Source organism: Lagopus leucura, unplaced genomic scaffold (genome assembly GCF_019238085.1).
Source record: "Lagopus leucura isolate 7727_CA_CO unplaced genomic scaffold, USGS_WTPT01 Super-Scaffold_760, whole genome shotgun sequence".
Lineage (NCBI taxonomy): Eukaryota > Metazoa > Chordata > Aves > Galliformes > Phasianidae > Lagopus > Lagopus leucura.
Window position 1 is genome coordinate 2598376 of NW_024962257.1, and position 13483 is coordinate 2611858.

The following is a 13483-nucleotide window of genomic DNA, read 5'->3' on the forward strand; positions in this document are numbered from 1 at the left end:
AGCATGGAGAAATACATGTCCAGGAGCCAGCGCTAGCAGAAGTGTGTGTAAATCAAAAGGAAAGGAAAAACAGTTTCCCTTCTTCCTCCAGCACTGTCTCAGCATCCTTGGCCATACAGTCACGTATTGCACCAAAAGTCACCCATGTGGACATACCGTGCTGTCCTTACGGCCGCGCAGCAGGCAGTGCCCATGGGCAGGAGGCCTTCTCTGCAGGCACCAATTCACTGTCACTCCACTGTTTGCACTGGGAGTGCTTGCAGAGCAGCTGCAATTTCTTTAGAGAGGCTCAACACTTGTTAACGTGGCACTTTAGATGAAGGAGGAAGGCAGTGTGGGCTTGTTTAGGCGTTACTCTGTGAGCTGTCTGACATCTCCTAAAGATCCAGCACCACGATCCCGCATGGAAATGGGGTGGAAGGGGACTGAAATCCCAACAGGCTGATAGGAACTCAAAGCCCACACGCACGGCTGTCACTGGAGGCTGGGTGCTTCCTGACCACCAACAGGGCTGCACTGTTACTGGCACTCCCTCCTTCCCTTCCCCCTTTTGTGGATGCTATCAATGGAAGTACTGCCCCTTGACTTGCACTGAAGTAATTATTTATCACGCTGCTCTCTCAGGCTGAGTCCCATGCAGGTTGTTGTGTGCTGTCCCCTGACCTGTGTGTAACCACGCTGCGATTCAGGAGTAAGTGATAGCTGCAGAGATGCTGTTTGTCACTAGAGAAGGGCCAAGCACCGGGGTGCATGGGGGAGGTGACCTTGGCTTTGCAATGTAAATAAAATCCTGGGGCTTTGTCAGTGCTTTAGCTGTAGGATTCTCAGCTTCTAGAAACAGTCTCAAGAGCTTGAGAACTTTTAGAGGAATTGCAATGTTGAGGTTGTAGAGGAGGGTGATTCCAGGAGAGGGGGGATCAGGATGGTGCAGTGAATAGCATCTGTGCCCCAGAGATGATGGCTCAATAGGCCTTCTTATTGTTGTTGCAAGCAGATCTCTTTGGCTGTTTATTCATCTTCTTTTTCATTCCCAGCTAAAGCTAGGTGAATGTACAGAGCTGCATAGGAGATGCCCATATCAGGATTCACAAGCATGCTTGTTTTCTGCAGAGGTGTGCACAGGTGTGAACATACTGGAAAATGAGGCTTTCCCATGCATTGCCATTGTGGGTACCTTAACCTGATGTCTGTGACCCAAGTCCTCCCAGTGGAGAGAGCTTTCTTCCATCATCTTTTCAAATAGCAAACACTTCACAGTGACCCAGGAGAAGCTGGATGGAAAGGAAGAGAGCCCTTGTCTGTCTCTACTGGTTGTGTAGGCCTGAAAGAAGCAGACTGAAGCTCCGCTGCTTTCATCACCTTACTGCTTTCTGGAACAGCCGTAGCGCGATGCCACGTGTGTGGGTTCTGGGACTTCTTCTGATACATCATTGCAATACATCTTATGATTAAAAAAATAATAGATGAGATGGTTATGATTGGAGCTATGCCTTTTGGCTGGGTTAACCGGTCATTTCTCACAGAAGCAAAGACAGAATGAAGTTCAGGAGGGATCCAAGCAGCAGGCGCTGCACAACTGCTACACGGCTGTGCAGAGCAAACTGCCTGGGTGAAGGTGGGCTCCCCCATCCATGCACTACTGCTGCCTTTCAGTTTGGTATTTTTCCTTTCTGTTTTGGAAATCCAAGAGCTGCAGAGATCCTGATGTTGGAGAGCAGCTGCCAGTGCGTGCAGTTCCTCTGGAAGAAGAGATCTATCAAAACGGTTCCCTTTTGTCATGCTCTAATTTTGCCACTGTTGGTTTATTTTTGTTTTTTTGTTGTTTGTTTTTTTTTTTTTAGCTTCTTTTTTTTTTCCTACTGTATTCTTAAAACTTCCCTTTCAGGGCTTAACAGCTTAACCATTTCAAAGTCATGCCAAGCGGAAATGTAGCATACGATTTTCTCACTAAACATTGTGCTGATCTCTCAAATGCGTTCTGGATTTGTATAAAAGCTGCAAAAAACGGGGCTGGAAGAGGGTGAGAATTAGCACTCAGCTGTGGATCCAGGTCTCTGCAGGCTTAGGAAAGCTCTGAGTAAGCAAACTGTGCTCCTTGCCACCTTGCTCTGCAGTGCTGGCATGGCACGGTGTTGCAGGAGATATGTGTTGAAACAGATATTCATCCTGAGAATGGGGCAGTGTTTAAACTGCCCTTAAACGGAGGTCTTGGTTCTGGCTGTTGGTCCTGGGGTCTGATTCGTGCTCCAGGCTCTGCTGCCAAATCCCTCTCTGGGTTTCAACCTCTTGGTCCTCCCTCTTTTTTCCAAAGAGCTCAACCCCTGTGCAGCAGGAGCATCCGATGGGAGAGCATGCTGCTCTGGGAGCCAAGATGAGTGTTGTGTGGTCACAGGGATAGCCTTGCTCATCTGAGAGTGACTCTTGCTTGGTCTCATGCTCTCATCAGGCCATGAATAGCTGCATTTTCCTTGAGAGGAAGGTGGCAATGAGCATTTCTGGAAATGCAGGCTCTTCCTTACTCTCATCGCTAGCAAATGCGTGCTGTGGAGATTGCTGTGGACTTGGGCTTTTGGGGGATGATATAGGAACAGCACTGGGCACAAGAAGGCAACTTGGTGTTTGAGAGCTGGGAGGTTGGTGCAAGTTCTTCCCAAAGCCATAGATCATTGAGAACTGTTTTTCTGCCATCCCTGGCATTGTTCGCATCAGAACACATCGGATGTTCCTCATTGGCAAAAATAGACCATGGCCCTGAGATGGGCTCTGGATCTCTGCACCCTCCATTAGAGATGCTCAGGGCTGGAATTTGCCTTCATTACAGCTTTGAGGCTTGCAGGGTAAAGCAAGGAACAGCTCATGATTATTAGAAGCTTTAAAGTTCATAATGCTCTTCATAAAGTTTAATCATTCGTTAATAATCAATGTAATACATGCCATGTTGTATCCATGTGAAGAAATGCCCATGGTCCCCCAGTCATGTTCACCCATGTGCTGGTGCAGTTCAGAGCTCCACGTTGATGTGAATGAGGGGTTCCCCAAATGGGGCCCTGTGGCTTTGGTCAGAGGGTCCAGGCAAGGGCTTAGCTGGGCTTCTGCATGTCTCACCTGAGTAAATCCTGGTGCAGAAGATGGGCTGGTTCCCATGACTTGCTGGAGCTGTGTGCCTTTGAAGCAGTTCCAAGTCCCCTCATATCAGCAGAGTGTGGCCCTGTGATTGATTTATAATGTACCTGGGGGAGAAGGGAAGGGTGCCTGGAGGTCTCTGGGCTGCAGGCAGAGGTGAAGAACGCAGCATAGAGAGAATCCATGGAACAGCAGGGTATGGAAGGAGGGTGTGTTCACTGCTCACAGGACCTCTGGATGTTTGGTGCTAGAAAAGGGAGAAGAGTGGTTCCCCAGGTCCCCTCCTGCTGGTGGTGGGCTGGGTGCATGCAGAGCAATGTGGCGTGGTGCTTTGGGGGTGGTCTGTGCTGGTGGGAGCCCCGAGGGAACAGAGCTGCAAGGGACAGTGATGAAGAGCGCTTTATCGTTCATGTTGCAGGAAATCCCTGCTCAACTTTACTTAACCTTCCCTCCTTTTCAATTAAAAACCATCAGGACCAAGCTACTTCCCTAGCTCGCAGGGGAACTAAACTAAAGAAACCAGTTGCGGTCATGTTGCTGGAGAGTGTCTGGCTCCACTTGAGTTGTTTTTCCACTATTTGGGTAAATAAGTTAAGACACTGAGAAGGGCTGCAGAGATGGTTGGCAGTGCACTGCATCCCCCAGGAGACCGGGGCAGCACTGCTCATTGGTGGGAGCAGCCTGAGCACGAGGGGTCGGTCCTGCAGTTCTGTAGAGGGAAGGGAAACAAGCGGCCTCTGTTTTAGCACCGGATTCATTGCGGGGAGAGGTGCCAGGGATCATTAGTGCCACAGTCATCATTATCTTTTGCTTGGATTAGTTTTTTCCATTTTCTTCTTTTGCCTTTAAAAAAAAAAAAATAAAAAGGCTTGTTCCCGTTAGATCAGATACAGACAAAATAATAGCAGTATCACAAAGATTGAGGTCTGCGAGATTAAATTTGAAAGGGAGGAGAGATGAGAACTGTGGCCCTGCTCGCTGTTACAGCAGCAGTACAGATAAATGGCTCCGTATGCAGATAGCAGGGCAAAAAGAGAAAGGGATGCTGGGGAGAGATGGCAAGAAAAACAGGAATTAATCAGCAGATTCAACCACTGTAATAATGCAGTAAATAAAGAAAATTGCATTATTTTAGCTCCTGGGCTTCTCATTGTGTATATGAGCCACAAAGCCATCGATGGGTGCCAGGCTGCAGATGTCAGAGCCTCCTCCTTGCAGGGAAAGGCGTTTGTGGTGTAAAAGGGAGAAGCTGTTCAAAGGGCATAAGGATGAAGTGGCTCGTGTTGAGCCTGAGAAAGGTACTTGGTGCTCAGAAATTAAAAATGTGCTTTTGGGAGAAATTTTGGGGCCATGTTTGTCACCGATGTCCCAACAGCTTGCTGAGCTTTCACTGCCGTCATGGGACATTGCTCAGGCACAGGAGGAAATGGATCTGCTGCAGATTCTCCCCGGTTCTAAAGGATATGATTTTGTACTGTTGAACCCAGTTGCTCGATTTCTCCCAAGGAGTGAGAAGTAGCCGATGCTCCCTCTTCCCTTGTGGTCAAGGAAGTAAACACAAAACATTGTCTGCAAATGAGTTTCATCCCTCCTGCTCCCAGTTCGACTGGGAACGGCTCAGCCCTGGGTCCCTCCCAAAATATCCATTTAGGCCATGCGATGATCCTGACTACTTCTTGCATGCTAGGTGAAAGAAGATCCGCAGTTTATTTTTAAAGCTTTGAGCCAAACGCTTGGGCAATCCTAGAAAAAAAGGGGCTTAAAATATTACCAACCTCACGATAGCGCAAAAATGGAAGAGAAGTAGCCCTGAAACTTCCCAATAAAACCCTTTTTCTCTGCACTTTTTTATCAACAGCTCCAACCATGATCAGTGCATAAATCTACCTTCAACGCAGGATGCTGGAGAGGTACCAAGGGAGAGCAGCGTGTTCCTGGCTGCATGGTGAGGAGGGAAGGATGCACACACAGGTAGGAGCTGCTGCTGGGTTCTCATCCTCTGTTGCCTGCTTGGATTGAACTAACCCTGCTTGTTGCTTGGACTGGAGAGGGGAAATAAGTTGTTGACTAGAGGGAAGCTTGAGAAGTGATTCTTGAAGCTTGTCTGAAGGCAGTGATGTGTTTCTGGGACCTGCTCTGGGATCTGCCTGGCCAGGCAGACGGTGGCATTTCCTGCTGTGTTTGCTATTGGTCCTCATTTGCCCAGTGGGTTTCTGCTCAAGTGCTCATGTAGAGGCAGAGCAGTGCTGGGTGCTCCTTGCAGCCAGGACAAGGCAGCTCTGCCTTCCCTCCCTGCAGCTCCATAGAGAAGTGGAGCACGTGCTTTGCAATTACTCCTTTCCAGAATCCAGCCCAGCATTGCATGTGAAGTCGCTGCTGAGCTGCCTTTCAGCATGGGAGCAGAGCTGCAGGCTCCTACCAGGCTCTCTTAATCCATCCTTGATCCGTGCACTTCAAACAGGAGCCTTGTTTTAGGGATGTGCTGAGCGCTTGTCTCCCGCTAGCTGCTCTTCTGCCTGTGAGGACAGTGATGTGCTGAGATAATATTTTATTTTTGGGTAATTCTTGGCTACTGGTCAGCGCTGCATTGCAGATTGACGTTTCTCTTGGACACCCATAGTTGTGCTGGTGGCTTGTATGGTGTCCTGGATCAGTGGTGTGTGGCAACAACATGAGCTTAGCTTCTCACTCCCTTGTTCTCTCGGTGTTGACACCTTCGTATGCAGTGTTACCTGAACTCAGTCCATTTCTTTCCGTTGCATTGGTCACTCAAATCTGTGTTTCTTCATCCGTACACTTGTGTTTATTTCCTGCAATGAGTGCTGGTGCTCATGCTGTTGCTGGGGCTGCCTTCCTCTCAGGGCCTCTTTGGAGCTGGCTGTAAGGGTTGGGGTCCCTGCCGTGCAGCATGGGGAAGAAACCCATGCTTGGGACCTGTGCTGGAGAGTGGCTGTGCTGGTAGCAGAGTGGGGTGGGGTGAGATGTGCTGGGGGCCGGAAGGAGCAGTGGATTTCTCTGCTCAGATGGGTTTTTCATGCATGTTTTATCAGCGCCAAGATTTCCTTGTCTGTGGGAAAGGCTGGGTATCTTGGAGAAGCAGCACAGGTTGTGTTGAGAGCACTGAGGTCTCTTGGAGTGATGCTGGGTCCTGCCTGGATCTGAGGTAGTAGCACAGGTACTTCTCCACGTGCTTTCTGGTTTCAAAGATGAGGAGGTGAAATGTGGGCTATGTGATATAAGAGCAGCACATCCTGCATGGGGAGCCTGTGTTAGCGTTAGGAAATGCCTGACAATGCATGTTCAGTAGATCATTCCTTCAGAGCAAGGCGCCTTTTATGTTCCCACTCCCAATTATCCTCTTAATTACTCAATGAAATGCCCAATAAAACAAATCACTATAATTTCTATTTTATTCTCTTGTCTATCACGGTTTACTTAAGAGCACAGGATCCATTAAGGAGGCCCTTTCTCATCAGGGAATGCTTTCCAATAGATCATACTTACTGACTGGCTTTATGTTCCTATTCTGCATCTCATCCCCACTTCCCATGCCAGCTCACTAATTACCAGGGCCACCGGTGCCTGGGAAGCACTGCCTCCCTCACTGTCCATCCACAGCACTGAGTCTGTGGCATCCCCATGGCAATAAGTTTGTGACATCCCCATGGCAACGGCCTATGATGTCACTAATGGAGATTCTAACTTTGTTGAGCATCCAGGCAGTGGGGCTGAAACTCTCGGGATCTCACATCTCTTGAGAGAGGGAGGAATTAACATGCAGGGAAGCCTTTAAAACGGCTTTAGATTTCCCAGAGGAAGGGAGGGATGATGATCAGGGGGCTGCTGTGGGCAGTCCCTTCCCCTGCTCTCTCCTGCAAATCTGGGGTTTTGCTTAGGGGCAGCTGAGCCCACAGCCATGGTTGTTGTGTGGGGCATCCTTCCCGTGTCCCCAGCTCTGTTCTGTGGCGCACTGAACCCAAAGCCAACCTGGGATCTGTAGCCTCAGCTCTTCCCCAAACCAGTGTCTGCATTGTCTTCAGTGCTTTTTTTAATTCATAGTATAATGAGATGCTGCTCATGCAGACAGCGAGGGAGGGAGATTCATGTGCACGCCTTTCTAGCAACAGGAAAATCACCTAAAAATCCAGCTCATGTGGCGGGGTGGCACAAACCAGGCGATGCATTCAAACTCCAGAGCTCACCCAGGGAAGCCACCTCGCTGGTAACTCATTCAGTAGCAAAAGCAAATCAAGCAGGTGGAAGAATCAATCTCTTTATTTTAGTTTTTCTAAGGTAGGAATAAAAGTGATATTTCAAAGGGCAGCATGTCTCAGCTGCGAGGCCGTGGGGAGAAGCTGGCACTGCAGAACAGGCTGTCCTGTCTCCCAGCTCCTCACATCGTAACTTCTGAGCTGGATTCAATAGAAATAAATGTTCGGCAGTTCCAGTGGTGGCCTTTGGAAATGGAGCTAATGGAACAAGGCAAAAAAAATCGTTACAACATTTTGACAAGCCCTTAAACATTTGTGCTCAGCGGTGGGAAGCCTGGGACCCACCTGCGGGAAGCGCTGCCCTCCGTTAGTGAAGCAGAGTCCTGCTGCTAATTAGGCAAATGATGCTGAGCTGGGTGGCTCTGGTGGCATTGACTGTGCTGGGATGGGAGCGTGGCAGGCGGCCAGTTCTTGGAGAGCCGGCAGGAGGAAAAGGCAGACTGCTGCCCCGGGATGAGGAGGCTGCGGTGATTAAATAGGATCTGCTGAAATCCTTCCAAAGCGGGCTTAGGAATTAAGAGCCATCAATGTCACATGGAGGGTCAGTCGCTGCAGGACACCTCCGGCCTCCCCCCGTGCCTCTGTTTAGTCCCTTTTGAGCACTAGGAAATGCATCCTTCATTTGTGAGCTCTTTCGTTCTTCTGTGGAAGGGCCAAATCTTGGCAAGGAAAGGCACTTGGAGAGGGCAAGGATGGGGTTGTGCACACCAGGGTCAGAGCTGCTTTCAGTTCAGGCCCCATTAGGATGATGACACTGGGTCTCCCACCACGGGAGGGTATTTTTTTTTTCCTCTCCACCTTTCTCCTTATTTTCTCAGGCAGGAAGGGTTGGTTGCAGCAGGGAGACTTGCACACATCATTAGAGCAGAGTGACCAGCTCCACGCAGCCATCAACCCCAATCAGAGCGACTTAAAAGGCTGCGCTTGCTTTAATCATCCAGAGATGCTCCGGCTTGTCGGTGTGAACCCAGGGCTCCTGGATACGGAGGGATGGAGCTGGGGAAATGATGTTGAGATGAGACTCCTGGCATTAAAAAAGCAGCGTTCCTCACCTGCGTGCTGGCCTCAGGGCTGGCCTGGAGGATGAAGTCCTTCATTTACTGTCTCCTCATTTCCCTCCATGGAAAAGAGGTGGCCGTGCATCTATGTCTGCGTGAGCAGCTCTGAGACATGCAGGCAAAAACTGCCTGCCTGCAAACTGATGGCTGCATCCAGAGCCCTGTGAGTTGTGTGAACACAGCCCTGCTTTGGTCGTGCTGAACTTTCCACACACCAGCTACAGCCGTGGGTTCTTCTCTTGGCTTTCTTCTCTCCCCATGACAGCCCCACATGCTGTGTACATCGCACTCGGATGAAGAAAGGACAAGCACTGAGAAACATCACAACTACCCCCATGCTGACTGCAGAACATGAATGTTCTCTCCGAAGCATTCCTGCATCCGCAGAGGTGCTTTCATTGAGATTTTTTCTAAGAAGGGAGAAAAGCCCCATCCTTCAGCTGATTCTTCTGCTGATTTCCATTCCCCTTCAGGTGTGGTGCTGCAGTCTCACAGGTTCCTGGCTCAGGTTGCACCCCAGGGCTGGATAAGATCAACACAGTTCTGCTAATGACCCCTGAGATGGGGCGATGTAGAGGCAAAGGCTTGGAGAAGATTTATCATTGAACTCAAACTAGGAACCTTCTGCTTGCGAAGCAATTAGCTGGTGTTCTGCCCTAACTGCTGCTCATTAAAGATGAGCAGGGCTGAAGGCGGGTGTAGGAGGCAGCCAAGACATCTTTCTGGACTTTGATTTGATCTCTGCCTTTCATGGCCTTCCCCTTTTGTTCTTGATCACCGGCTTTAAAAGCACATCTTTGACAGGAGGCGACAAAAATCTCCCTTAGGCAGAGGGGATTTTGGCAATGAGCGTTTTCCTTTTGGAGCTGCCCTCTCTGTTGGGTAAGCATGAAGCGATCCTCTCTGACTGGAACTGATGCTCTGGAGCCATGTTATTCCACTGGGAAGAGGAATTTTCACCCATTTTCAACGTGGATTATTTTTGTGACTGACTGTAATAGTCTCCTTGGCGGTATTAAGACTTATTATGTCAGGATTTATTTCAGTGTGAAGTGATTGGACATGCTGTAGTCCTGTAGCTTGCCATTGTGTGCTGAAGCCCAAGTGATCACCTCATCCCACTTCCTCCTGGTGGTGATGTACACTGTGCAGCTGGGCCCATCTCCAGAGGCCAGCTGTTGCCCATTGCCTTGTAACTGCTAAAGGAACAAACTGTAGGGAATGAAGTTACTGTGTAAAGCATGGAAAGATCCTATGGGTCAAAAATCTGTGCAGGAAAACTGTTTAGAAAAGGGAGGAGAGGACCTCAGATGAGGATTTGCACTTTCAGAGCAACAGTGCAAACACTGGGATTTCCCTGGTTTTAACAGGAGAAAACGCAAGTAAGGATTAAATGTGGATTATGCTGCAGTGATGCTGAGACATCTAAGAAAGGGCTTTATTTGTCCTAAAACAAATGGCATTTGCTCAGGGGCTTGATTTAGTGGTGAGCTGTTAGAGTTAGGTTAGCATGGTTAGATTGCAGTTGCACTTGATGATCTTTAAGGTCTTTTCCAACCTGAGCTCTTGTATGATTCTATGACGTTGCTCATGATGAGGCAATGAAGCAGTAAGTTTATTAGCTAAGCAGCTGTGTTGGTACCTCTGGGAGCACTGGAGATGTAAATATGATGGATCTGCTCCTCAAAGTCATGAGTGATGTGGGATTTGGTGACACTGCTCATGCTTTACTGGATATCAGAAGAAAAGGTTGTCTTAAAACCCATATAGGTTTACCAAACCCATTAGAAACGAACGGGTACTGTTGGCATTAAGCTGGTTGCTGTTCTCCCAGCTCCATTAGCATCATTCACATCATCCAGGACATTTAGTTTGTGGTGCTCCTGTCTTACTGCAATGTAGGAAGGATTCAGGGTTGGTTTTGACCTGCCTATGCAGGGGCTGCTCTGGCCTAAGCAGTCAGCCAGCTTTGAGGCATTCTTGGTGTTGCACTCTCAGCTGAACACCTCCACAGGGCCAGCACCAGCTCGGGTCAAACTTGGATGTGTAGTAATGGATGTAGTTGGGGTGGAGTGGCTAGCTCACACTGACTGAGTTGCCTGAGGCATTAGGACTTTGCTTGCCCTATGATCCTGCCATGCTCTGTGTAGGGTGATGGGCAACTGAGCTGAATCTGCAGCCTGGGTTGCCCTCAGCTGAGGAGAAAGAATGCATCTACAGCCTGCTGAGCAGACTGGTCTCATTCCCTTCCAAGAAGAGCCCCTGTGTTCAGGAAGGGAACATAACACAGTAAACAAGGCAGCCCCTCTGCCCAGCAGGGCTCCCATAGGACCAGCAGCAAGGGCCCTGGGGTCAGGAGGAGCAGGAAGCTGTCTGTCTGTCTGTCCATTCTCTTCTACCACACAAGCCCAAGTTAGCCTCAGCTACTTTTGGCAGCCCAGTTCTGTTCTCCAGTAAGTGCTGGGCAGCCTGGGAGGTGACGGGGAGAGGAACGCTCTGTTCAGCAGCTGCACATTCCATTAATTTAATGAGGATTTTTCACAAGGCAGATGGTAAAATAGCTATTTTCTGTTGTCTAATAAATACCATCAGCAAGGCAGAAAATGTGCAATCTCGCCAAGTCTTTTTCTGATTCCTCGCCCTCCTGCACTGATGCATTCCCTGTTCTCTGCTGGGAGCCAATGGGGGCGGGTGGTGGGATGGGAGGGAGATGGGATGCGCAAGGCAAGTCCGAAATTGCTGGCGGGACCAGTGCAATAGGACTGCAGCTCTCCCTGATTGGGCAGAGCCTCCGCGTCCTGCTGGGAGAGCTGCACTCTGGCAGCCTTTGCCGATCCAATTCTCACTTCATCTGATTGCAGTAATAACAACTCGCACAAATTTCCTGCCTCAACCTGAAATCTTCCAGCTCTGCAATGCAAATAATATAATGTGTGATGAGGAGCGCGATGGCAGGGATAATAATAATAATAGTGATGATGCCTTTATTCAATGAATGAGTGAATCAAGCAAGCTAAAATAAATGGCATTCAGAGCTTGAAAATCAATAGGAAGAGAAATCGGGAGGAAATGCAGGGGGAATTGCATTTCTGGGGGAGTGCCATTCTTAGCAGAGGCAGGAAGAAGAGATGAGCGGAGCCCGTTGGGGCTGGGCACTCCTTTCCAGGCTGTCATTCCTGGGCTCGCTTTTCTCCTGTGATTACTGCATTTGCTGAGCTCGCTGCTGCTCTGTGCCTGGTCCTGGGCTCTCTGTGATCTCTTTGCCCCCACTTGATTTATGGCTCTCGTGGGCTCTCTGATTGTGTCTAAGCAGTTGGCAGGCTGCAGACCTGACCCAGGGCTGGGTAATAACTTGTCTTTTGTCCCATGCCCAGGAGGTTGTCCATTAAAAAAAAAGCTCCAGACATCAATTTTCCTCTCCACCGAGGTGGAATTGCAAAATGATGAGATGGTCTTTGCCCTCATTCATCTCTTCTTTCTCTTTCTCTTCTTCTTTTTATCTTTTTTTCTACTTATCCTACTGCACATCACTCTCTTTTTCACCCCCTTCCACTATCTCCTCCATCATTTATCACCCTCACACCCCTCTGCACATCTCTACTTCTCCTCTCCCCCTCTTGCCCTCTTCTTTCTCATTTTTCCACGTGTTGCTTTCCCATCTCAAACACTCCAAGTCTTTTCTTGCTGTGCCTGGCAGTTTGATATCCTCACCTGTAATAGTTTGCTAATGCAGTAATTCTACAAGAGAGCCTTAAAAAACCCAAAGCCTTGGTGGCCAGCATAACTCACCTTTTAACGTGGCTTCTCCTTGATCAGGGATTCATTTCAGGCAGGATTTTCATGTGCACAGCTCTGCTGTTCTGTTAGTAACAAAAAAAAGAAAGGAAGACTCCTGCAACAGGTGAATGCATTTCGTGGCTCTGATGAGCTGGATATTTCCCCACTTCCCACAGGTACATGGGGAGATTTAATCAGCTACCACTTCTTGTGCTGAGCGCGTGCTTGAAGGCTCGTGTTACATACCTGTGTCTGTGCAGAGATCTCCTGGGGAATGCCCTTGTTTGCCAGCAGGGTTATTCCCATGCTGTCTTGGCAGTATCCAGGGGAATTTTCCTGTCCGGAGAAGTGCTGTGTAGCAAGTTTGGAGCTGATGTTGTGTTCTCTTAGATGGTGGGTTCACGTTCCTAAATACTCTACCCCAGTGTCGTCAGTGCCAGTCCCTGCCCTGAGCACTTCAGATGCTTGGACCTGACTACTGGAGTCTCTCCTGCCAGCCCCTCCAAGCAGTGCTCACTCAGGCAAGAGTCCAGCACTGGCAGTGCCTCTTTTCTAGGCTCTCAGGGTGGAGACTTCCATAATCCTAAAGGAAAAGGAGAAGCTCCTTCTATACTTTGCTTCTATTGATTGTAGCTGCGCCTTTGTGTTGTGTTTATATCTATGCACATCTGTTGGTAAATGAAATATGCAGAGGGAAGTACTGGGAAATGATACTTGACTTGCACCTCCAGCAAGATCTGCCATTAGGAAAGTGATTTCCTGAAGTCCTTCCTATCACCACTCCCCTATGGGCATGGGGATAGAGGAGATGAAGAAACCAGGATATTCTGTATTGCGAGGGTTGCAGAGCAGGCTTTCCATGGGTCCCACCACTGTCAGCTGGTCTTGGTTCTGGTCCCCAGGCATGGGTGGATGGCAGTGCTGGATGCGGTGTGTGGTGATGTACCTCAGGGAAGTGAGTGCAGTGGCAATAGGCAGTGAGCAGCCCTCAGAGCCAGGCCCAGAACAGCAAGCAGCAAGTCTAGGGCTGCCAATTCCTGGTTTGGGGTTGCCAGCTAATCCCAGGATGGAGAGCCCAGGTTTCAGCAGTGGGCTGCTGAGCAATGGCAGTGAGCTGGGAGGTGCGACTTGCAGATCTTCCTGCCAGGTTCTTTTCTGAGCAGCACAAATCTGGATTAACCCCCTGCCATGTTGCCAGGTTTAGACACAGAAGATGGGGTAGGGCTTAATGTGGCATGTCCATGCCAGATATTG

The 13483-nt window shown here is 49.2% G+C and overlaps 1 protein-coding gene across 1 annotated transcript in view; it reads left to right on the top strand.

Moving 5' to 3' along the window:
• The first annotated feature begins 5046 nt into the window (after nucleotides 1-5046).
• ELFN1 (extracellular leucine rich repeat and fibronectin type III domain containing 1) overlaps nucleotides 5047-13483 on the top strand; it is a 67665-nt gene continuing 59228 nt past the window's right edge. The window contains exon 1 of the mRNA XM_042864051.1: nucleotides 5047-5094. The gene's annotated coding sequence lies outside the window, so the exon portion shown is untranslated. The remainder of the gene's footprint in view (nucleotides 5095-13483) is intronic.